At 33.7% G+C, this 23,696-nt stretch overlaps 1 non-coding gene and 1 pseudogene across 1 annotated transcript; one reads left to right on the top strand and one right to left on the bottom strand.

Moving 5' to 3' along the window:
- Positions 1-1,464: 1,464 nt before the first annotated feature.
- On the bottom strand, positions 1,465-22,049 carry LOC110644259 (E3 ubiquitin-protein ligase UPL5-like; annotated as a pseudogene).
- Positions 9,858-9,964, top strand: LOC131176202 (small nucleolar RNA R71). The gene has a single exon (XR_009146327.1). It is a non-coding gene; the product is annotated as a small nucleolar RNA R71 (small nucleolar RNA).
- Positions 22,050-23,696: the final 1,647 nt, after the last annotated feature.

Genomic DNA, 23,696 nt, shown 5'->3' with positions numbered 1-23,696 from the left:
GCCCATATATATTATGGAAATCCCTATAGAGTTGTATTAATTTTATGAAATATTTAATTATCAAGAATAAACACATCCTTTAGTGGTGATTGTGTATCATTTACTATATATGGAGGCTAAAGAGGTTTAGATTTCTCATTGATTTGTCCCAAATAAGGTTATGAATCCTCATCTTTGATTGCCTCTATGGAGTAGACATGGGGAAAATTTATCATGGAGAGGGTAGAGGAAGAGAATAAATACTCTTTATTCACAAGATCTTTAACATTTGTTGATATGATCATGTACTTGATGTTTGCATGTTAATGAATAATATATTAAGAATGGCTTTCAAATTCAATTTAGTTTTAAATCGATAAATTTAGCTTTATTTGGAATAAATCATTTGTACAACAATTATTCAATTGAATTGGATTCTTACAAAGTTTTAGTTCCAAGTGAGAAGTATAAGATTAACTCTATCAAATATATATATATACAACAGATTAATGGATTTAAGGCTTAATCATAATTAATCAATATATTATGAAATGAATAATAAATATTAATTATATTATATAATTAATTAATGTTTTATAAATCGATAATATTGTATTAAATGATATCAAAATTAGTAGTTTGATATATTTTGTAAACAAATTATTAAAATAAATCTAGTAAATTTTGATATATTATCTTTTCTAAGAAATAATTTAAAATAGTGGTTATTTAGATTAAAATAATAATATTTTATGATAAAAGAAATATTTAGAATAAATTTTCCACAATAATAAATTTATTTATATTGACGAAAAATAAAATTTTATAGCACAATATAATTAGAGAAAGTTGATATATTCTTCACAGTATGAAAGAAATTAAAATAAAAAAAAATTCCCACTATTGGAACAGTGGCTGCAAGTATTCTCAAATGTCCTAATAATCCAAGAAAATTGGCCACCTTGAGACAAACTTATTACCAAATTTATTGCCAGTCGTCAGGCCAACATTGCAAGAAGACTTGAATGAAGTTCTAAGTTTTCACTTTTGACAAATAATCAATCAAAACAAAGGCAACATATCACCTTAGTTAGGGTTCAGTTCTCACATATCACCACTTCTTTAAAGAAGAGAAATTGGACTAGTGGATTTTGATAGTTACAATGGGGCGGCTTCTTCACTTCATTAGTGCATTTGAGGAGGGTAGACCTAGAAACTCATGGCCAAGAAATTGTCCTACTGTTCATACAAGGAATGCAAGAATTTGCCATTGCCTCAGTAATCCAAGAAAGTCAGCCACTTGAAGACAAACTATTAGCAAGTTAATTTGTTGGCTTTCTTATTATTCAAATTAAAAAGATTTTAAATGTGTTTCTTTGATCTAAGATATTTTAAAAAATCATTTATTTCAAATGAAATTGTATGAGCTGAATTGGTTAAAAAACACCACAATTAGTCAGACTTTGAGGATTTGCCAAAGCCTAATTAGGGATGCAATGACCTCTTTACAAATGGATGGTCCAAGAGCTTAGCAGCAGTGGGACGATCATCAGGATTAACTTGCAGGCATTGCAAGATGAAGTCCTGTGATAAACTTGACAGAAACTCGGGAATTGCAGCTGGCTCACCCCTTCCAATCTTGGATAGAACCTGCGCAGGTTCCAAATGAGAGTATGGACGCTTTCTGATTAACATTTCCAACACAGTGCATCCAAGGCTCCATATGTCTGCTGGAAGTCCATATCCTCTTCTTTTTAGGTTGACAACCTCAGGGGCCATCTAGCATGGAGTTCCCTTGCAAGATTTTATATGATTATTAAACTCTGTCACTTTTGCCAAACCAAAATCTACAAGCTTCACGGTTCCCCCAACATTCACCAATATATTTGCACATTTGATGTCCCTATGAATAACATTGCGCTGATGGAGGTACTTCAACCCATGTAGTATCTGTCTGGTGTATGCAGCCACTTGGGAATCCTTAAGATGATACCTACTGTAAATTTCTGCAAGAAAGCCATTACTTGCAAGCTCAAGAAAAATATAGAGCTTTGTTTCATCCTTGTCTGTGCCATAGTATTGAACTATGTTTGGATGATTGAACTGGATTAATAAGGCAATCTCCTGCTCAATCTGGTAAATGCACTGCTTTGTCTAATTTGCTTAATCAAACAATTGAACCTTCTTGACAGCATAAAAGAAATCACCAGGAGCATATCCTTCATACACCGACTCATATAACCCGCATCCCGAAAGCCTACCCTTTTCCCAGTTGGTAATAACATGCCTCCGTTTGTCACTCTGCCATATTTTCATCATCATTGTATCAAAAGTGTTAGGAGAAAATCCTTAAACCGTCATTACTTTACCAAAACCCCATACACAAAGAAAATTGTGCATATATTGCAGAAACTAAGATCCAAACTACTACTCTGAAGCAGTAATGGAACAATAGAAAGGATAAAGGGAAGTAGAAAATGAAAAGTAAACTTAATTGGAGACAATTTCAATCATAGTTAATATATATTCTGCAAGCACATAGCAAAAGCAAACTGGAAGAAAATCACTTGCATTATCTATAGCTTGCTGCATTTGCCTTCAAATCAGCAAGAGAAACACTGTTTTCAACTCCTTGCAGCATCCAATCAAGATCTTCAAGCTCTAAACAATGGAAAAAAAAAACATCTGGAGGCTTATGTTACCAAAAACATCAGCAAAATCTTGAGCAAAATAAGAAACTTGTTTAGAGATAGACGTAACAAAACGATGTTGAATGAGAAGATCAACAAATATTTTGCCCATTTTTTCTATTCATAACAAAGCTCTGATAAACCTCAGTTCTAAAGCATCGAACACAATGGATTTGGAACCCATTGTTACACTTATTTCATATAGACATTTTAGAGTCATTTTGAATATAAGTACTTTTTATAGTTTTAGCTTTATTTTAGCTTATTTGTTAATTTTAATTGCTTGATATTTAATTTTTGCAATTTTTATGTTTTTAATATGTTTTTGTAGTAAATTGAAGGTCAATGATGCATTAGGAGATGATTTGAGGAGATTTAGAAGCTTGAAAAAAGGAAAAAGATGAAGAAATCAAGTTTTAAAATCCAAACCTACCGAAATTTGCATGAGAAGTTGCTTGAGATTCTGCTTAGGGCATGCCGTGATGCTTAAGATGTGTCTCGGATTAAGTCAGAAGTCAAGCATAGTAAAAAATTCATTGCAACACAAAAATTACCGAGATTTGCTTAAGATGCTGCTTACCCTATGCAGACAGGCAATGCAGAACCTGGAATTTGCTTAAAATGTTGCTTTGGGTTAAGCAACTTCATCAACCTCATCTCCTATCCATTCATTTGTCTTTATCCATTTTTAGACCCACTTTAGGATAATTTCTGAGACCATATAAAAGCAATTTTTTTTTTAGTTTTTGCCCTAAGAAGAAAGAAGAAGAAGAAGTAAATAAAAAGAAGGAATAAGGGAAAAAAGGCAAAAAAAAAAAGGAAGGAGAAGGGAGGAGGCCATTTCTGCTGGAGAGCTACTGCTAGATGATATTCAACTGTAGTTTTTCAGAGTTTGGGCTCTCCTTCACTTGGTTTTTTTTATTCTTAGTCTATTTTTATGTTTTCTTTCTTAGTTTTATCATTTCTTCTTATAATTTTTACCATAATAGAATAGTTTTTCTAAGATTTGAGAGTTGGGTTGTATTGTTTTAAATTTATTTATGGATTTGCATTGAATTTTATCTAGATTCATATAAATATGAGTTTTAATTCTTTTCCTTGTGTGCTTTATAACTTATCTAATATTGGATCCCATTGGGTCTAGTTTTTAATTTTTTATTGAAGGACCGAAAGGTGAAAATCATTAATAGATAGTCAAGGATTCGAATTTAAAATCACCTAGACTTAGAAATAAATTAAGGATTTAAGAGGATTCATTGATTGGTTACAAAACTTAATGGGTTTTAAGTGAATCAAATAGGGTATGAAAGTAGGTTTGGTTTTCTTAAAATACTCATTGGTTTGCTTGAAAAAGATATCGAAGGATTTCATAATCAATCACCTTCAAACTCTATTTTTTCTTAAAATTGGATGATCCAAGACAAGTCCCAATAGATTTAATTCATAAACTCTAACTTTGAAATCATTTTTACTATTAATTAGTCGTTGTTCTTGCTTATCCGAAGGATTTCATAATCAATCACCTTCAAACTCTATTTTTTCTTAAAATTGGATGATCCTAGACAAGTCCCAATAGATTTAATTCATAAACCCTAACTTTGAAATCATTTTTACTATTAATTAGTCATTGTTCTTGCTTATCCATTATTAATTTAGTTAATTTTTGTTTAGATTAGGACTTTATTTGCATTACCCATTGCCTATTTTCTTTATTTTCCATTTAAATTGTTGCATTTAGTTAATTTAGTTATCCTATAAATTGTCATTAGTTTAAATAATCAAAACAGACATACTCTAATATTTAAACACAATTCCTCGTGGAAACGATATTTTACTTATTACTTTATTACTTGATACGGCCTGTATGCTTGCGGATACAACACATCACCCATTTCCAGTATCTTCTTACAGTAACCATACAATCATGGATCTGTATCCCTTATATCTTCTAATGAAATATTCTTTCCAACCAATTGTAAGAAAAACACGAGATCAAAGACAACACCTATTGGCACTTTATGAATCAAACATAATGCAATTAGCTTATCAGCTAAGCTGGAATACTTAAGGTGCAAGTTCTCCAACTTAATTACTACATATATTAGAAATATGTGAGTACTAAACCTTCATGTATGGAATAAGAATTTTGCAATACCTCATATACATAGAACCAATTAGGGAGAGATCAAAGAAGGAGAATCACAAACATATATATATATATATATATATATATATATATATATATAACCCAACCTTCAATTAACAAGACATTCATTTCCATCAAAACACTCTTATTACAATTATGAAACATAACTTGAATCTGTCCCATTTTCATTATTAAGCTTCTAGTTTGTTTGTACTGCATAACTCTCTCTCATAACTATAATCATTGATGGTTGTCGAATCCACAAAAAATTAATTGAAATTACTAGTAATGAAATATTTTCTGAATAATTGTAATAAGTGGTAATTCAGGTCTAACCCTAGAGACTGAGTTACTAAATTTCATGCACTTGTGTACCAGAAAAAAAACAAAGGTTGGTGGGGGGGGGGGGGGGGGGTTGTAACACTAAATCAGAAGAAATCAAGTTCAGAAATTAAAGAACTAAATTTAGATATGAAACTCTCAATTTAAACAAACTTCAGTCCAAGGCAATTTTCATTCCAATGCATTGATTCGATCATAGACAAAAGAAATACAATTATCTCTTATTGAATACTTAACGTAGATTTACCAAACAGCAAGGTAAAACTCCTAACTTCCCTATACTCATCAATTTGAGCCCAGCACTCTTATTGACTCTAATTATTAACTGAATTGGTATTAAGTAATCCTCATCAATTTAATAATTGCTTTAAGAATAGGAAGTAGTTAAGCTGAACAATAATTTATAAAGCATAAATCATTTAATTCACCTTATTGTTTCCTTAGTTTATTATCGAAAACTTGGATCATAATCAATAAAACCTAATTGCTACTCACATTCAATCTTACACAATAATTACGAATTATGAAGATGAACTAGCAATTGATCACATCAAACAATTAACTAATAGGTCTTTTTAACAAATCATTCAATAGATAAAAAACAATGAAATCAAAAAACAATAGATATTCAAAAAGGCATAATTTAAATTAAAAACATAGTCTTACAAATCATGCAATAGAACTAGAATCCCTTGAACTGAATTAAGAAACTTAGTCGCTCATAGCTTACAAAAAAAATAAAGAAATAATGAAGAAATTTAAAACTATCGATGTGAATGGAAAATGAAGGTGTTTTTGATGTCGAAGCTGCTAAATGAATATGTTGAAACTGCTGCCAAAGATGGTCTTTATAATAAAAAAAAAAACCTAATCCCAAAGATAAAAACCAAACTTGGAAAATTTTTGAAATTCAAAAAGACGGATTTTCTGCTCTGCAATCATGGTCGATGCCACTTCCCTTGTGATTCTGTCTCTGACTTCTTCAGGAAAGTTGTAGCCCTACTTCTTAGCTATCCAACGGGTACTCATTTGCCCAAATCGGAGGTCTATAGCCCAAATTAAGAGCCAAAAACCGAGACTGATTTTGACAAAGTATCCAACCCATAATGACGACTTCATTGCCATTTTTGACAATTAAAACGGCCTTATCTTGCTTCCAACTCTTCATAGAAATTGTAGAGGTGGCTCTTAATGTTCAATTGGGCCTAGGTTTGCTTCATTTGGACCTCTGAAGCTCCAGATATAAAATAAATCCCAAGACTAGTCGTGACACATCAAGCGTGAGCTTTTGTAATAGATCCATAGCCCAATCTGACAACCTTGGAAACTGATTTGGGCTTTGGTCCCCCTTTATCATTTATAGTGCTCTAACTTAGCTTTCTGATGAATTAAACAGCATTAGATTTGGAGACCCACAACTTTAGAAACACCTGAAAAATATAGCAAAGGTCAAATTAATACAAATGCTGAAAATTTCTTTATTTAACACAATTATTCCAATAACTCTCTAAAAATATGCCTAATTGATTATTATACTTTAATCAATTGAATTAGGCATAAAAATATACTAGAAGCACTAAATGTGATGGGAGTAAAATTAATAAATTATGCACTTATCAAATTCCCCCACACTGATTCCACGCTTGTCCTCAAGCATGACTTAAACTCTCAATCAACTCCACTTAGAAGTTTACTTAACTTCACCCTATCACAACATTCTCTAACAAAAGATTAAAAGTTTAAAAGAAGAGGCAAGTAAGGTAATAACCATCACAACAAATTCCATCAACACCATACCAATATATCAACAATTCTCCAGCACAAAACAAAATGCTTGAAATCAATTAAGCTCACACAATTAAAGTTTTATAAAATTTTAAATCAATACACACCAAAATACAAGGCTAATTTATCAAGGCACAACAATTATAGCTCTTTACAAATCTTATGAGAGATAGAAATGGCCCTTTTTGTTTTTTTATTTATTTTTTATTTTTTTATTTTTATTTAAAATTGGTACTTCTTTCTCATCACAGTTACTTTTTTTTTTTTAACCGTCACCTTTAGAAAAGTAACTTGTTCATATCCTAGCTAGCTTTTGGCTTGAGAATCAACATGGGGTTCATGAAGACCCCTGGTTACTTTTCTTAACTAAAATATTGGAGCAATTTTCAAGTTCAGCCTTTTATTTCCCCCAATTTATGAATCTACATATTATAAAGTGCCCTGATAGATTAAACAAAGTTTTGAAATATGCATGACACTAGTTTAAAGCACACATAACTAATCATTTCACCATTAAATCAAGCCCAAATGATTTATGCAGGAAAAATAATTGCTCTATGGTATGGAGAATAGGGAAAATCCATTATTAAAGTTACTATTACCTTGCCTAAAATCTCAAAAATTCAACCTAAAATAGAAAAGTCATTTCAAGGACAAAGCACTTCTCTCCGAGAGTTAATATAGAATCATGAATCAAGCTTATGAGAACGATTTTTTTTTTTTTGTAGATGTTAAAAACTCCTCCCCCACACTTAAAACTCACATTGTCCCCAATGTAAAGCCCAAATGCAAAAAGAAAAGAAAGAAAAAAATCCTAGAAAATAAAATAAGATAAGGGAAAAAAAAACAAATCTGATTGTGGCTAACAAACCACCCATGGGTTGCCTATCAAGTAGCGCCTTTGTTTAACGTCGTTAGCTCGACATGGCAAAGCTCCTTAATCCAAATAAATTGGGTTACTCAATTTGAGCTCCCCTACTGAATGCTCCTGAAACCCTTCATAAAATGGCTTGAGTCTATGACCGTTGACCTTGAACACTTTGTTAGTTCCTAAACTTTGAATTTCAACTGTACTATAAGTAAACACATTAGTGACAATAAAGGGTCCAATCCAACAAGAACGCAACTTACCAAGCATCAGCTTCAATATGGAATTATACAATAAAACTTTTTGCCTAACCACAAACTGCTTCCCTAGTTTGTCATGGAATGCCTTTGTCGTTTCTTTATAGATCCTAGAATTCTCATAAGCCTTAAGGCGAATTTCCTCTAATTCATGCAATTGTGATTTTCTTTCCAACTCATCCTCCATGCTTAACTCAAAAACATCCTGCACAAATGTATCCACAACATCAATAGAAAAGACAGAATGATCATCAGCAGGATACTTCATGGCATCAAAGATATTAAATTTGACAGTCTCTCCATTAAACTCCATAGTTAAGGTACCCTCATCCACATCAATTTTTATCTTGGCAGTTTTTAGGAAAGGTCTTCCAAACAAAATCAAAGCTGACTTTGATGTGGGAGCACTATCCTCCATATCCAGAATGTAAAAATCTGCAGGAAAAATCAATTCTCCAACTTGCACCAACACATCCTCAACTACTCCTAATGGGTAAGCATTAGAACGATCAACTAACTGAATAATGACACTAGTTTCTTTCAAAGGACCCAAATTCAAAGTCTAGAAAACTGAATATGACATGACATTAATAGATGCTCCTAAATCTGCCATTGCACGTTCAAATTTTGAATCACCTATTTTGTAGGGAATAGAAAATGAACCTGGATCCTTGCACTTAGGGGGCAATTTTCGCTGAGTTAATGCCGACACATTTTCTCCCACATTGATTTTCTCATTATTCCTTAACTTGCACTTTGTAGTACATAATTTCTTTAGGAATTTAGCATACCTGGGAACTTGTTTGATCGCATCAAGAAAAGGTATATTGACCTCTACCTTTCTGAAAGTCTCCAAAATTTCTTTCTCTTATTCTTCTTTCTTAGTCTTGGCCAACCTGCAGGAGAATGGAGGAAGAACATAATTATTAACCTTATTCAGTTTAGGTTCAGTATTTACCTCAACTTCAGGAACTTCAAACTCTTTTGCTCCTTGCTTCTTCTTTTTTATTGACTCATGTGGAGTATGATTATCAACTTCTTTCTCACTCCGCAACACTATAACACTCGCATTTTCTCTAGGATTCATGACTGTTTGTGATGGAAGCTTTCCAGAACCTTGAGCTTCAAGCTTACTCACAGATAAAGCTAATTAACCAATCTGCCTCTCTATGTTTTGAATGCTATTTCTGGTCTCTTGTTGAAACTGTTGTGTATTGCTAGCCAAAGCCTTAACAATTTCATCAAGTGACATACCTTGATTTGAGGGAGGCGGAGGTGGTTGATTCACTTGTGGTCTTTGCTGGTGGTATCGGTTTTGTACTGGTTGATTCCCATAACTCAAATTGGGATGATCTTGCCATCCTGGATTATAAGTATTAAAAAAGGGATCACACCTGCGTTGTGGCTGTTCATAATTTCTTACTGCATTAGTATGTTGTATTGATTCATCCTCTTGTAATGCTAGACACATGTCAGTAGCATGACCCAAACCCGAACAAATTCCACATACCTTAACTGTTTGCATGTTCCCTATAGCCAATTGCCTCACCAAAGAAGTTAAATCAGAAATCTGTTTTTCAAGGTTAGATGTACTTACCTCATTAACCTTCTTAGGTGTGTGATCCATTCTCATTCCAAACTATTGAGAGTTTGCTGCCATATTGGCAATCAGCCTCCTTGCATCTTCTGGTGTCTTATCAACCAAAGCTCCTCTACTAGCAACATCTATCATACTGCGGTCCATTGATAGAAGTCCCTCATAGAAATACTAAATCAGAAGCTACTCACTTATTTGATGATGGGGACAGCTTGCACACAGCTTATTAAATTGCTCCCAATACTCATAAAAACTCTCTCCATTGTACTGCCGGATCCCACAAATTTCTTTTCTTATGTTGACAGCACGGGAAGCAAGAAAATACTTCTCCAAAAATATCCACTTCATCTCATTCCATGAGTTGATAGATCCAAAAGGAAGGTAATACAACTAATCCTTAGCTGTGCCTTCCAGTGAGAAAGGGAAAGCTCGAAGCTTGATCTGGTCCTCTGAAACTCCTTGAGGTTTCATGCTGGAACACACAACATGAAATTCCTTCAAATGCTTATGTGGATCCTCACCTGCAAGACCATGAAACTTAGGCAACAAATGGATTAGTCCAGATTTTAACTCAAAAGCAACATTTAAAGCAGGGTATTGAATACACAAAGGCTGTTGGTTTAGATCAGAAGCAGCCAACTTTTTCAAAGTTCTAGCAGCCATGATTTTGTATTCAGAATTTAAATTCGAATCCAAATCCGACCTCAATTCCCTTGGAGATTGGACTCCTTCAGACGTATTTGGAATCTGCATAGCTTGCTTAGCCAATTTTCTCAACCGTTTAGCTATTTTTTCTACTTCTGGATCAAAGAGCAAGTCACCAAATTGAGAAGTTCTTGTCATAAACAAAAAAAATCAAAGTAAAAACAGAAAAATGCCTCAAAACCCTAAAAAACGATAGAATTTAGCCTCAAGAGGGTGGGGACAAAGAATTTAATGGATTGATTGGTCTTGAGTAAAACATCGTTTCCTTCAAAAAAAAAAATATGGGCCACCCTCCTAATTCAACCAAAAATCTATCGATAAATGGTAACACCATAATTTTTGCTGAAAACCTGAAAACAGCAACACTTCACAAACAAAGTTAATAATAAAATATCCTAACACTAGAAACACAAAATCCAATAAACTTCAGTCCCCGGCAACGGCGCCAAAATTCTTGATGGTTTTCGAATCCATAAAAAATTAACTGAAATTATCAGTAATGAAATATTTTTTGAATGATTGCAATAAGTGGTAATCCAGGTTGAACCCTAGAAACTGCATTACTAAATTTTGTGCACTTGTGTACCAGAAAAAGAACAAAGGTTGGGGGGGGGGGGTTGTAATACTAAATCAGAAGAAATCAAGTTTAGAAATTAAAGAACTAAATTTAGATAAGAAACTCTTAATTTAAACAAACTTCAGTACAAGGTAATTCACATTCCAATGAATGACTCGATCATAGACAAAAGAAATACAATTATCTCTTATTGAATACTTAACGTAGATTTACCAAATAGTGAGGTAAAACCCTTCATTTTCCTATACTCATCAATTTGAGCCTAGCACTCTTATTGACTCTAATTATTAACTGAATTGGTATTAAGCAATCCTCATCAATTTAATAACTGCTTTAAGAATAGGAAGTAGTTAAGCTGAACAACAATTTATAAAGCATAAATCATTTAATTCACCCTATTGTTTCCTTAGGTTATTATCGAAAACTTGGCTGCTCATGGCTTACAGAAAAATAAAGAAATAATGAAGAAATCTAAAACTATGTGTAACACCCTAGGCGAACCACCAACTTATAAATCCAGCATCTCTCCCGTGTTTTGTCGATGTGGGATCTGTCTAGGGTGTTACACTATGGATGTGAATGGAGAATGAAGGTGTTTTTGATGTCGAGGCTGCTGAATGGATATGTCGAAGCTACTGCTAAAGATAGTCTTTATAATAAAAAAACCTAATACCAAAGATAAGAACCAAACTTGAAAAATTTTTGAAATTGAAAAAGATGGATTTTCTGCTCTGCAATCATGGCCGATTTTCAGCCACTTTCCTTGTGATTCTGTCTCTGACTTCTTCAGGAAAGTTGTAGCCCTACTTCTTAGCTTTCCAACAGGTACTCATTTGCCCAAATCAGTGGTCTAAAGCCTATGTTATGGGCCAAAAACTGAGACTGGTTTTGACAGAGTATCCAGCCCATAATGACGACTTCATTGCCGTTTTTGACAATTAAAATGGCATTATCTTGCTTCTAGCCCTTCATAGAAATTGTAGAGGTAGATCTTAATGTTCAAATGGGCCTGTGTTTGCTTCATTTGGACCTCCAGAGCTCCAGATATAAAATAAATCCCAAGACTGGTCGTGACACATCAAGCATGGGCTTTTGTAATAGATCCATAGCCCATTCTGACAACCTTGGAGACTGATTTGGGCTTTGGTCCCTCTTTATCATTTATAGTGCTCTAACTTAGCTTTCTAATGAATTGAACAGCATTGGATTTGGAGAACTATAACTTTAGAAACACCTAAAAATACAGCAAAGGTCAAATTAATGCAAATGCTGAAAATTTCTCCATTTAACATAATTATTCCAACAACTCTCTAAAAATATGCCTATTTGATAATTATACTTTAATCAACTGAATTAGGCATAAAAATATACTAGAAGCACTAAATGTAATGGGAGTAAAATTAATAAATTATACACTTATCAATCATAAATAAATACTTTATAGAGTTCGTTTATACTTTATTCAATGGAATTCAATGGTACTTGACCAAGTTAAAAATATAAATGTTATGGTGTCTATAAATTCTAAATAATTTAGGAAAACCAATGCTTTATTAATCAAGATAGGGTTTGTAACACCCCTATTTGCATAGCCTGGTATATTTCACTATTCCGGTGACTGGTGTCGGTCCAGGCAATTAAGAGGATTAGAACCACACTTAAGATAACTAGATAAGCCTTAAACACAAATAATTAGTAATTGTCAATTAGTTAAGTATAAATAAGAAAAATAGAATATAAGAGGTTAAATGAGCTAAGAGTCACAGCGATAGGTGACCTTCTCGGGAAGGATTGCGAGGTTAATTTAAACTCAAATTTCAAACCATAAAATGTGACGCCGCGGTCCTTAGGACTATTGCGTACACAGTGGAAAAGAGAAAATCATGAAAAAGAATTGTTAAACCGGTCAAATAATTAGGTCAGAGATCCGAAAGAAATATCAAATAACTAGCAAATCGGATCGAACCAGCGAGGGGTAATTTGGTCAATTCACCCCTAGAGCTGACTCCTGACCTGACTGTCAAATAAAATCAGAGAAATTGAAATTTCGGAATCGGAAATTAAATTAAAGAACTAATGGAAAAATAAATAGAAAAAAAAAGGAAAATGAAAAAGTGAAAGGTGATGACATCATGCATGATGCAATAAATATTATAATTAAAATTTAATTAATTTAATTTATGGTCTTCCTAAAGGATAAATTCATAAAAGAAAAAGAAAAGAAAGAAAAAAAAAAAGACTCATCTTCATCCCTTAGCTGTGACCTCTCTCTCTCCTCCCTCTCCCTCACCAAACTCTATTGAAGCTCATTGTTTGAGCTTGAAAAACTTAGTTTTGCCCATAAGTTAAACCCTAAACCTAAAGAAACCTTGCTAACTCAAGTAGAAAAGAAGATTGAGGAGGAAAGAAAAAAAATGAAGAAGTTTGAAGGGAAAGAAATTTTCTGCACTAAGGTTAGTAAGCAAACTTCAACCTTTTAGTTTAATCAATGTATTTATAGCATAAAGAACTTAGAAATATGCTTAAAATGAAACAAAAATAATTGTTGGAGGACTAGATGTAAATTTTGGTCAGCTAGGGTTTTAGATGGTAATGCATGAATTTGATTGAATTAAAAGAGTAGGTAAGCTTGTATGAGTGTGGAAGTGATGTTGGTATGCTTTGAATTAGTTAAATGTAACAATTAGTGTAGTTAGGGTTTTGGCACCTAGGGTTTGGAAGACAAAAATTTGGAAAAGTGGTCAAATGGTGCGTTTGACCTTGTTTGAGGTGAAAAATGGTCATTTGTGACCAATTGGGGTATGTTGGAAGTGTTGGAATTGATTGGAGATTCGGATTGGATGTGGGCAGTATGCAGGTAGCAGGACCAAGGTCACTTTTAGGGACCAAAACTGAAACTTTACAAGCCCAATTGGTGTAAGGCCAAATGGGAATGAAACTAGACACAAAATGACACATTTTTCATTGAGGAATCATGCCCAAAAAGTGACTAAAACCTAGTGAACAAATTGACCAAATCCGGATTAGGCAATCTGACCTGTACAAAAATGACCAAATGAACAGTGTTTGTTTATTTGGCCATAACTTGGGCTAGGTAGGTCCAAATGACCTGATTTTTGTGACATTAGAAACGTGTGACATAGTACTACAACTTTCATGAAGAACACAAACCCAAATTATGCCCTTAACCAAGTCATTTAGCCACCCAAAATTGGTGACCTAAAACTGTCAGAACCAGAATTTGCCCAGAAAATCTGGGTTAAGTCCAATCCGGCAGCCATGATTCAAATGGCTATAACTTGAGTTACAAAACTCCAATTGGAGTGATTCAAAAAGGAGAATAAAGTTATGACAATAAGGAACAATTTATATGAAGAAAACTTAGCCAAATTCTAACAGCAACATGACCAATGGAACAGTGCAACATAGGACACCAAAACTGAAAATTTTGCAATTTTGTCTAAAGGACTTAAAATTTGAGAAAACAACCAAAACCAATAAGTTAGGTAACTAAAATGTGGTATGTGGGTGAAATTAGAATCCCATACCTATTAAGTATTAGAAAGTCAACAAATTGACTTGAATAGTGTAGTGAACAGTAACCCCGAAATATAGAATTTAAAGAACGCCAAGTTTAGCATATTAAAGCTAGGTATAAGTGAATTTAAATTTATTTTTGGATTTATGATGAGTTATGATACTGAAACACTGTGAAACTGTGTGTTTCAGTAGAAAAGAATATCGGGAAAGAACCCAAGGGATCGAGTCAAGGCCAAGAGGTGACTAGCTTAAGGTTTGTGCCCAACATCAATATGCTTTAAAATTCATTTACAAAGTGCATGAAATGTGTATTATGCTTTTGCTTTGAATTGTTGAAAGTTTATTTGAGTATGTTTGAAATGGCAATAAATGTTTAGTAAATTGTTAAGATAAGTTTTGAAACCACAGTGTCATGACCATATATTTAAACACCTCACTAGCATGACTAGTGGGAGAAATCAGTTTCAAATTTTGATTCCTTTTCTGGCTAAAGTGTTGAGGTGCGTGCCAGTAGAAGAAGAAATTGAATGGATATCCATATATTTGAGCTAGCTAGCCTTGTGTTGTGACTTCTCCTTAGCCTCTAGCTACTGAGATTATATTTGTTTCGAACGGCATGATATAACTGTGTGTTTTTATGTAAATGGTTTTGAGACTTTTGAAATAAAATTGTTTGAACTAAAATCTTATAAATCATGTTTTGTATTGATATCGCATGTTCAGTATAATTTTTGAATAAATATGTTTTAAATTCTGCATAAAGATTATTTTAGTATGTTGTGCACCACTGAGTCCTAGTACTTAACGATGGCTGTTATTGCTATTGCAGATATAGGGACTAGAGGAGCAGCAGAGTTAGCTGCTGAGGATTGAGGAACTACCTACTTTGAAGTCTATTGGGTATATTTTATACCCTGATTGTAAAAATTATTTTGATGTAGGTAAATGTATGTAACTATATGGACATGTAAAATTGGTTATGAGCAGTTGTATAAAGTGGTATAAAGTTGTATAAAGCTTGTGATAAATTTTGGTTTGGATTTCTCTTAATGTAAATTTTTAGAATGTTGTATATAAATTGTTTTATCTTTAATGAATATGAATAGAAATATTTTGTTTTAATTTGAATGAAATTAATTGGTAGTATTTTGATGATTGTTGAATTTTGAAAATTGAGAAATGATATTGAAATTGGCTGGGATTTATTGTGGAATCGATGAAGTTGTTGAGATAAATCATTGAAAGTGCTTTTTACAGGTATTTGAAGAACTGTTTTCTCAAAATACAGATGACACTCTGCTGAAATTTTTATAAAATTTGCGAAAAAATAAAATGAAATAAAAATTTTAACTAGTTTTCAAACTCTAATTAAATCTTTTAATACCTAGTAGAAAATGCTCACCACTTATAAAAGTAAGAAAATTATTTTAAAATCCCTTATAAGGTACTTAATGAGTTATCGGTAGGTGAAGTTCGGTAGTTCATTAGGTATTCTACGGGATCATGTTATGCCTTACAGAGGGGTAAGGTGTGACAGGGTTTAACCAATCTTTTCTATCAAGTAGAGTTCATGAACACACATCTATAAAATCCTGTTGAAAGAAACATGCATAACATTCAATGGAAAGCATACCAGGATTAGGATAGACTTGTGTGGGAACACTTGGAGATGCCATAAAGAGGGCATTTTGTGGATTGAATATAGCTTGGCACATTGAAAGAAACCACTTCTCCATTATATCAGGTGGATTATCTTCTTGTACTCTGGGCAGTGTAAACAAATCACCAGGGAGCATCTGATGGCCTTCCACATTTGTGAATGATGTTGCCTTGTTAAGGAATCTGTCAATTACCATCTTGAGAGATCTTTGAAAATCTTCATTTTGCTTGGGAATCATCTCTGTCATTTTTTTTTTTGTGACTTGAATTTTGGATATGTTTTTCATGGATACGAATTATAACTTGACCCGAAAGTTTCGCACTGTAACCCGATTAGATCAGTATAAATATTATAATATTCTACCCTTTGTGACAAAGTTGTGAGATATTTGGGAAACACATTGAGGTTAGGGTTTGAGAGTTCTAAGTGATTGTATCTTGCTCTTTTCATCATAGTTGAACTTTGTCTCTTATCTTGTCCGTGGACGTAGACCTTATGGTTGAACTACGTTAAATCTTGTGTTATTCTTCTTCTCTTTTCTATATTGTATGATTGTGCGATTTGTTTGTGTACCTTAGATTTGTGTGCTTGATATAACAATCTCTAGGGGTGAGCATTCAATTCAAACTGAACCAAACCGAATCGAACCAGACCGAATTAAATTATGAAAACTGAATTACATATTTTAGAAACTAAACCGAACCGAAATGGATGAAAAAACGAATTGAACTAAACCATTCTATTTCAGTTCGGTTCGGTTCAAATTGATCGGTTTTTATTTTTTATTATTTTTTAATTTAGACTTAATTTTCAAGTTGTTTAGTCTAATTTTGACTTTGGTTTGAACCTAATAACTATTAATCAATGAAATTAAATAATATATATATATATATATATATAATTAAATATAATTTATAAATTTCTCATAAAAATAAATCAATTCAAAAATCGATTCGGTTCAATTGGATTCAATTTGAATATATAAAATTACTATTCACTTCGGTTCGGTTTAACTGTTTTTTTCTTCAAAACTAAACCGAATCAAAATAACTGAAATTTTTATAGTATAAAATCGAGCCGAACCGATTGAATTTTTAAACCGAACTGATTGAATCGAATTAATTTGGTTCTGTTCGGTTTTTCGGTTTGAATCGAAATCTGCTCACCCCTAACAATCTCCCTCGCCATATGCCTCCTAAATTCATAACCATACTCATTCTTATGCTCTAGAAGCCACCTAATATTATCTGTTGGCTTCAAATATTTGACAAGCAGCACACATAGTGAAAGCTTTCTAAGCCGTAAAGGCATTCACAATTCTTCTTCAGCAACCTTATAATGTTCGCTGATTTTTTGCAATTCCTCCAAAATGGCAAGATAGTGAAACCAACCACGCCAAACCGTAACATCTCCCCATGTTCTGTTCAAAGGCAAACAATCTTGCATCTTAAAAAGGCATTCATTCATCTTTCTCAACAATTTAAGAAATGTAGCATAAAGATAGTCAGAGGCTTCCACATAACCTCTTTTTAGAATTGGATCAGCACTGGGACCCCTCTTAATTACTGTATGCAAAGGTAGCAAAAACGCCTTAAAGTCACAAAAATCACCGAAAAAGGGCCCTGAGCTCCAGGGCGATTCTGTAAAGGCAACCAGATCCTGGCACAACCCATTCCCCAGCTCACTAACAAAAGAGAAAATCTCCTTCATCAAACTGGCTCCCTTAGTATCCTCCCCATACATAAACCAACTAGAAATGTCCGGCAGCAACCCGAGAGTACTCCGACCAGAGAGATACAGGGTATCCTCGTGAGATACCCTCCTAAGCAACTCGCAAAACTCTTAACACCAAAAATGCGCATTTGTTACACCAATCTTCTGTCAAGTCTATTCTACTCAGCTTCAGAATATGTATAATTACTCCAGCAGCAAACAATCTATCATCTTGAACTGGTGACATGTAAAGCAATACCAACAGTTCTAGAGCAAAGCACAACCGAAGTATCTCTAGATAAGAGTTGTTCTCTTCTGTGCTCATTGAGAAGAAATCGTTCATGCAGTTCTTGATCTGGGTAAATACTAAAAAACTGGTGGTAAATCACTGAAAATATTTCATCAACAATTTGCCAGGGCCGTATGTAACATCCTCGCTTTAGCTAGTCCGTACATTCTACTGTTCCGGTGATCAATGTCGGTCCGGGCAGCTAAAATGTTTGAAATTATAATTAGACTAAAGTGGGGAGTTATAAAGAAACCAATTAATGCTCATAAAAATCAAGGAAAATTTTATAGGAAAGAAATACACTAAGGTTAAACGAGCCGAAACCCCAGGGATGAGTAACTCGAAAGGGAAGCGATGGTGAAGGCCGTTAGCAACTCGAGACCCGGGGAAAACTTCATGAAATAATTTTTGAGACCTCAGGGAAGGATTATTGGGGTTCCAATGACAATAAAATGTTAAGAAAATACAAGAAAAATTTAATCAATCGGTACACAATTTTGGCTCGTTAAGCCAAACGGAGGGCATTTTGGTCATTTCATCTTCAGGGATGATTTTTAACCTACTTGTCCATTTATGTAAGTGAATTATATGACATAAAATATGAATAAATATTGATGAAAAATTATTTAAAAATGAATAGGCAATGAAAGAAAAGAAAATGAAAATTATGGGATTTATTACTTCATGTTTATGTAAGCATAAGGTAATTAAAAATGCTATGGCCAATTAAATTAAAGCAAGACAATTATAATACATTAAAAATAGAAAAAAGAGGGCAAAAATCCCTTCTTCAAAAAACATCCCAAAGCTCTCTCTCACTCCTCCATAGCCAAGCTCACTAAAAGCTTGCTTTCCCTAGTTTTCTTCCAACAAAAACCCTAGGTGTTAACACAAAAGTTTGCTCTTTCATCTTGGTGAATCTTTTGGGAGCAAAAAGAAGTGTTAAAGAAGAGTTCTTACAAGTTTGAGATTAGCTCCATTAAAGGTTAGTGACTTAAACTTGTTTTTCTCTTTAAATTCATGTTGAAGGAGTATGATTGAGTGCAACATTATAAAGAAATTTAACAAATAACAGGTGTATGCCCATCCCACATTTTTGGCAGCCTTGGATGTGGTAAGGTTTTGAGGATTTCATGGAACTAGAAATGGTAGTATGGCTGCCTTAACATTAGTCTCTTAAGTGAAATGGTGAAATGCAAGTTAAATGCATGATTTGAGATGTTAGGGTTAGGGTTTGGGTATGAAATAGAGACTTTGATCATGTAATGGTGAAAGTAAGTTTTAATGGTTAATTAGTGACCATTTGGTTATGTGTAAACAAGAAATGAAGTGGTTTGTGTAGTAGGAATTGAGGATAGTTTGGCTGCCCTTGGTGACATGCAGGACTAGGCATGAGTCCAGTAGGTTTGGACAGCAATAACTAGAGTTGTAGAGGTTCAATTGGTGCAAGGCCAATTGGACATGAAACTATACATATAATGGCACAACTTTGGTGAAGAAACCATGCCCAGAAAACTAAACCAAGTTAACCTAAAGATTGCCCTAATCCAGGTGACCTGCATTCTGCCTGGGCAAAATGATCAAATAAATAGTGTTTATTCATTTGGTCATAACTCAGTGTAGAAAAGTCCAATTGACCTAAAATTTTACCAGAAAATAGCTGAGACATATATCTACAACTTTCATGAAGAAACCTAACCTGAATTTTGACCATAACATGTTCAAAATGTGACCTGCAATCACTGCCCCAAACACTATAGATTTGGTCAGTCCAAAAAATCTGGGAAGTTGGTAATCTGGCCAATTATGGTGCTTAGGCCATAACTTGAGCTACAAAGGCCAATAGGACATGAAACTAGACACATAATGGCACAACTTTAGTGAAGAAACCATGCCCAAAAAACCAAACCAAGTTAACCTAAAGATTGCCCTAATATGGGTGACCTGCATTCTGCCTGGGCAAAATGACCAAATAAACAGTGTTTATTCATTTGGTCATAACTCAGTGTAGAAAGGTCCAATTGACCTAAAATTTTACCAGCAAATAGCTGAGACATATATCTACAACTTTCATAAAGAAATCTAACCTAAAATTTGACCATAACATGTTCAAAAGGTGACCTGCAGTCACTATCCCAAACACTATAGATTTGGTCAGTCCAGAAAATCTGGGAAGTTGGTAATCCGGCTAGTTATGGTGTTTAGGCCATAACTTGAGCTACAAAACTCCAAATGGAGTGATTAAAAAAAAGAAATGTAACTAGACAAAATAAGGAACAACTTTCATGTTGAACACTTTGCCAAATTCCCACTACAAAAATGACTAATGGAACAGAAAACACAAAGCTTGAAATCTGAAAATTTTGAACAATTAACATTAAGCTTAGAAATGGTATTGGCAACCAATACCAACAATTTTAGAATGCAAAATGTGGTATGTTGGGAGTATTAGAACCAATGTACCTATTGCCTATGCAAAAGTCAACATTTTAGTTGACTAATGAAAAGAATAGTAACACCTAAACTTAAATTTCTAGAATTGTACAATTTAAAAGTGTAACATGCCCTAGTACACCTAGCAAGATTGGTTTGGATAGGTTGGCATGCCAATAGGGTTCTATTAGCAGTATTGCATATGGTTTCATGTCATTCTATGTTTTATGGCCTCACGTGCCATTCTATGATAAAATAGCCTTTGGCTATATTAATTGAGTCATTATACTTGAATTTTATCCTTGATGATTATTACAGCTTATTAGCTGTTTTATTGTACACCGGGAGACACAATATGACCGATGGTGTGATGGTCCAAGGTACTTAGTATCCAGTACCAGTTTACCCGTTTATCCAGTCTAATCGAATAGTATGGGTTACTCGGGCAATGATAATGAATCTTACAAAAATTTTAATCGAATAATACTGCAATAAATGCCAGAAATTAAGTCTACCTAAAATGTAAACATACATTATGCATATTTATATTATTTTAGTTATTTTATTTTATATTGTCACCACTAAATAGAATTGCTTAGCGCGTCACTTTTGCCATGCGCAGGTACTGGAGACATAGCTGGGGAGTCCAGCAGACCTCATATTGGGTGAGCTTTCAGATCTGCACACAGAGTCCAGAGTCACCTCACATTTGCAGTGCATTTGGTAGGACATTAGACCACTTTTGGAATTTTGGTATTTTAGTATTTTGTATTTTGTAAACTTTTGTCATGTATATTATAAACTCTTGTAATTATATTTTTGATGTAATTATCTATGAACTATGTTTAGTAATAAATGTGAGTATTTCTCATTGAATTGAGTGTGATATGAAATGAATTGAATTTTGAGATACTGAAGTGATTTGAGAAATTATTGAAAATATGTTGATGGTTGACTGAGATTGAAACTATGATTACATTGGAAGTGTTTTTAACAGATTCAGAAGAACTATTTTTCCAATTTACAGCCGGCACTCTGCCGGATTTTCTATAAAATTTGCAAAAAATTCAGATTAATCAAAAATTGTGAATAAATGAATTAAAAAGGGTAAATTGTAATGAAAATATGAATTGGTGCTCCGGCAAACTGTGTGGCATATCTTGCTCGGCTACATTGTAGACGGGTAAGGGGTGTCACATCGTATGTGCTTTGGGTTCAGCAAATGGAGACGTGTAGTGGTTTGAATTGAACCGTCCACGATCATCTTCTCCCACTCTAGCAGTCTCTCCAGACGAATCAATTTGATAGATGGAATTCTGATGATGGCTTGGATTTTCTGATTGAGAGAATTCATAGTATCATTCCATTTCTGATTGGATTCCTTGGTCTCACCACGAGAGACCAATGTGCTTGTTAGCATAATTATTGTAATTAGCATGATTATAGGAGATTCATAGTATCGTTCCATTTCTGATTGGATTCCTTGGTCTCACCACGAGAGACCAATGTGCTTATTAGCATAATTACAGCATTTAGCATGATTATAGGAGATTTGTGTAGCATAATTACAGCAATTAGTATGATTATAGGAGATTTGTGTAGCATAATTACAACAATTATTATTCTTTTCTAAATTAGCTCATATTCTCATGTATAAATAGATGTAATATCTATGTAAATAAGATACAGATAAATACACAATTCTTTCCTTCATTACTTGTATTCTTTCTTCTAACATGGTATCAGAGCCGTAAAACTTTTATTTTTAGTTTCTGGGGTCTCTCTTCTCTCTCTACAACCTGTTTGGTTCATTCTTTCATTCCTATTATTATACCATTTTTTTTTCTCCTCATCTTATTATCAATGGAGAAATCTGATATTTCAAAACCTATTGCAATAGTTCTGACTGGTTCCAACTATAATCTTTAGGTTCAAGGAATGAAAAGTTTTTTGTTAGGTCGCAAGCTTTGGCGTATTGTTATTGGAGATATCACTACGCCGACAAGAGAGAATGATAAAACTGATGCAAAATTTGCTGATCGTCTTGAGGATTGGGATAGTAAAAATCATCAGATCATCACCTGGTTTTGCAATACCTCTGTCTCGTCCATCCACATCTAATTTGCTAATTATGACTCTGCAAAAGAAATCTGGGATTTTTTAGCTAATCAATATCAGACCACTGGACTTTCCCACTAGTATCAGTTGTGGACTACTCTTCATAATCTGAAACAAGAAGCAGGTTAATCTGTGAATGATTTTCTTGCCTAGGCCCAACCCATTTGGAATCAAATATCTCAGGCCAAAATCAGTGAAGATCATCTTCATCTCATTCAAGTTCTAATGGCTCTTCGATCATAATATGAGGCCGTTCGAGCGTCCCTGCTACATCGAAATCCACTCCCATCATTGGATACTGCTATTCAAGAGATTATTTTTTAAGAGACTCGTCTCAGTTTGGATAAAACTCCTTAATTTGAAACTACTCTTGCAACTACTCGATCCTCACATCAGAAATCTGGCAATCAACTCTGTAAGAATTGTAATCAAATTGGTCATGCTTTTGCATATTGTCCTACTATAGAATGCAGATATTGTCATGGTTACGGTCATATTCTTGAACATTGTCCCACATGCCCTCTAAGACCAAAAGGAGGGCATTCTAAATTCAAAAATGTCTCAAAGCCCAGATCTTCCTCTGTCACTGCTGTTGCTGCTACTGAGGGTTCTACTGCCATCACCATGAGTGATCTTGAGGCACTATTCAAACATGTTATCTCTTCTAATTCTCCTGCTACCATGTCTGCCACTCCAGGTAATTCTTATTGGCTTTTTGACTCTGCATGTTGTAATCGTATGACCACTAATCTTAAATTCTTGTCTTCTGCAAAACTTATATCTTCCTTACCACCAATCCATACTGTAAATGGTACTAAAATGAACATCACACATACTGGTCATGTGTCTACCTCAAATCTTCATCTCCCTGACACCTATTATATCCCTAATTTGGCACTCAATCTTATTTCTATTGGTCAGTTATGTGAAAAAGGACTAAATGTTATTTTTTCTCCACATGGTGTCCAGGTACTGGATCCACAAACAGGACAGATTC

The sequence above is a fragment of the Hevea brasiliensis genome, chromosome 18 (genome assembly GCF_030052815.1).
Source record: "Hevea brasiliensis isolate MT/VB/25A 57/8 chromosome 18, ASM3005281v1, whole genome shotgun sequence".
NCBI classification, from domain to species: Eukaryota; Viridiplantae; Streptophyta; class Magnoliopsida; order Malpighiales; family Euphorbiaceae; genus Hevea; species Hevea brasiliensis.
Note: the sequence above shows the minus strand (reverse complement) of the source record. Positions and strands in the feature narration are given on the sequence as shown.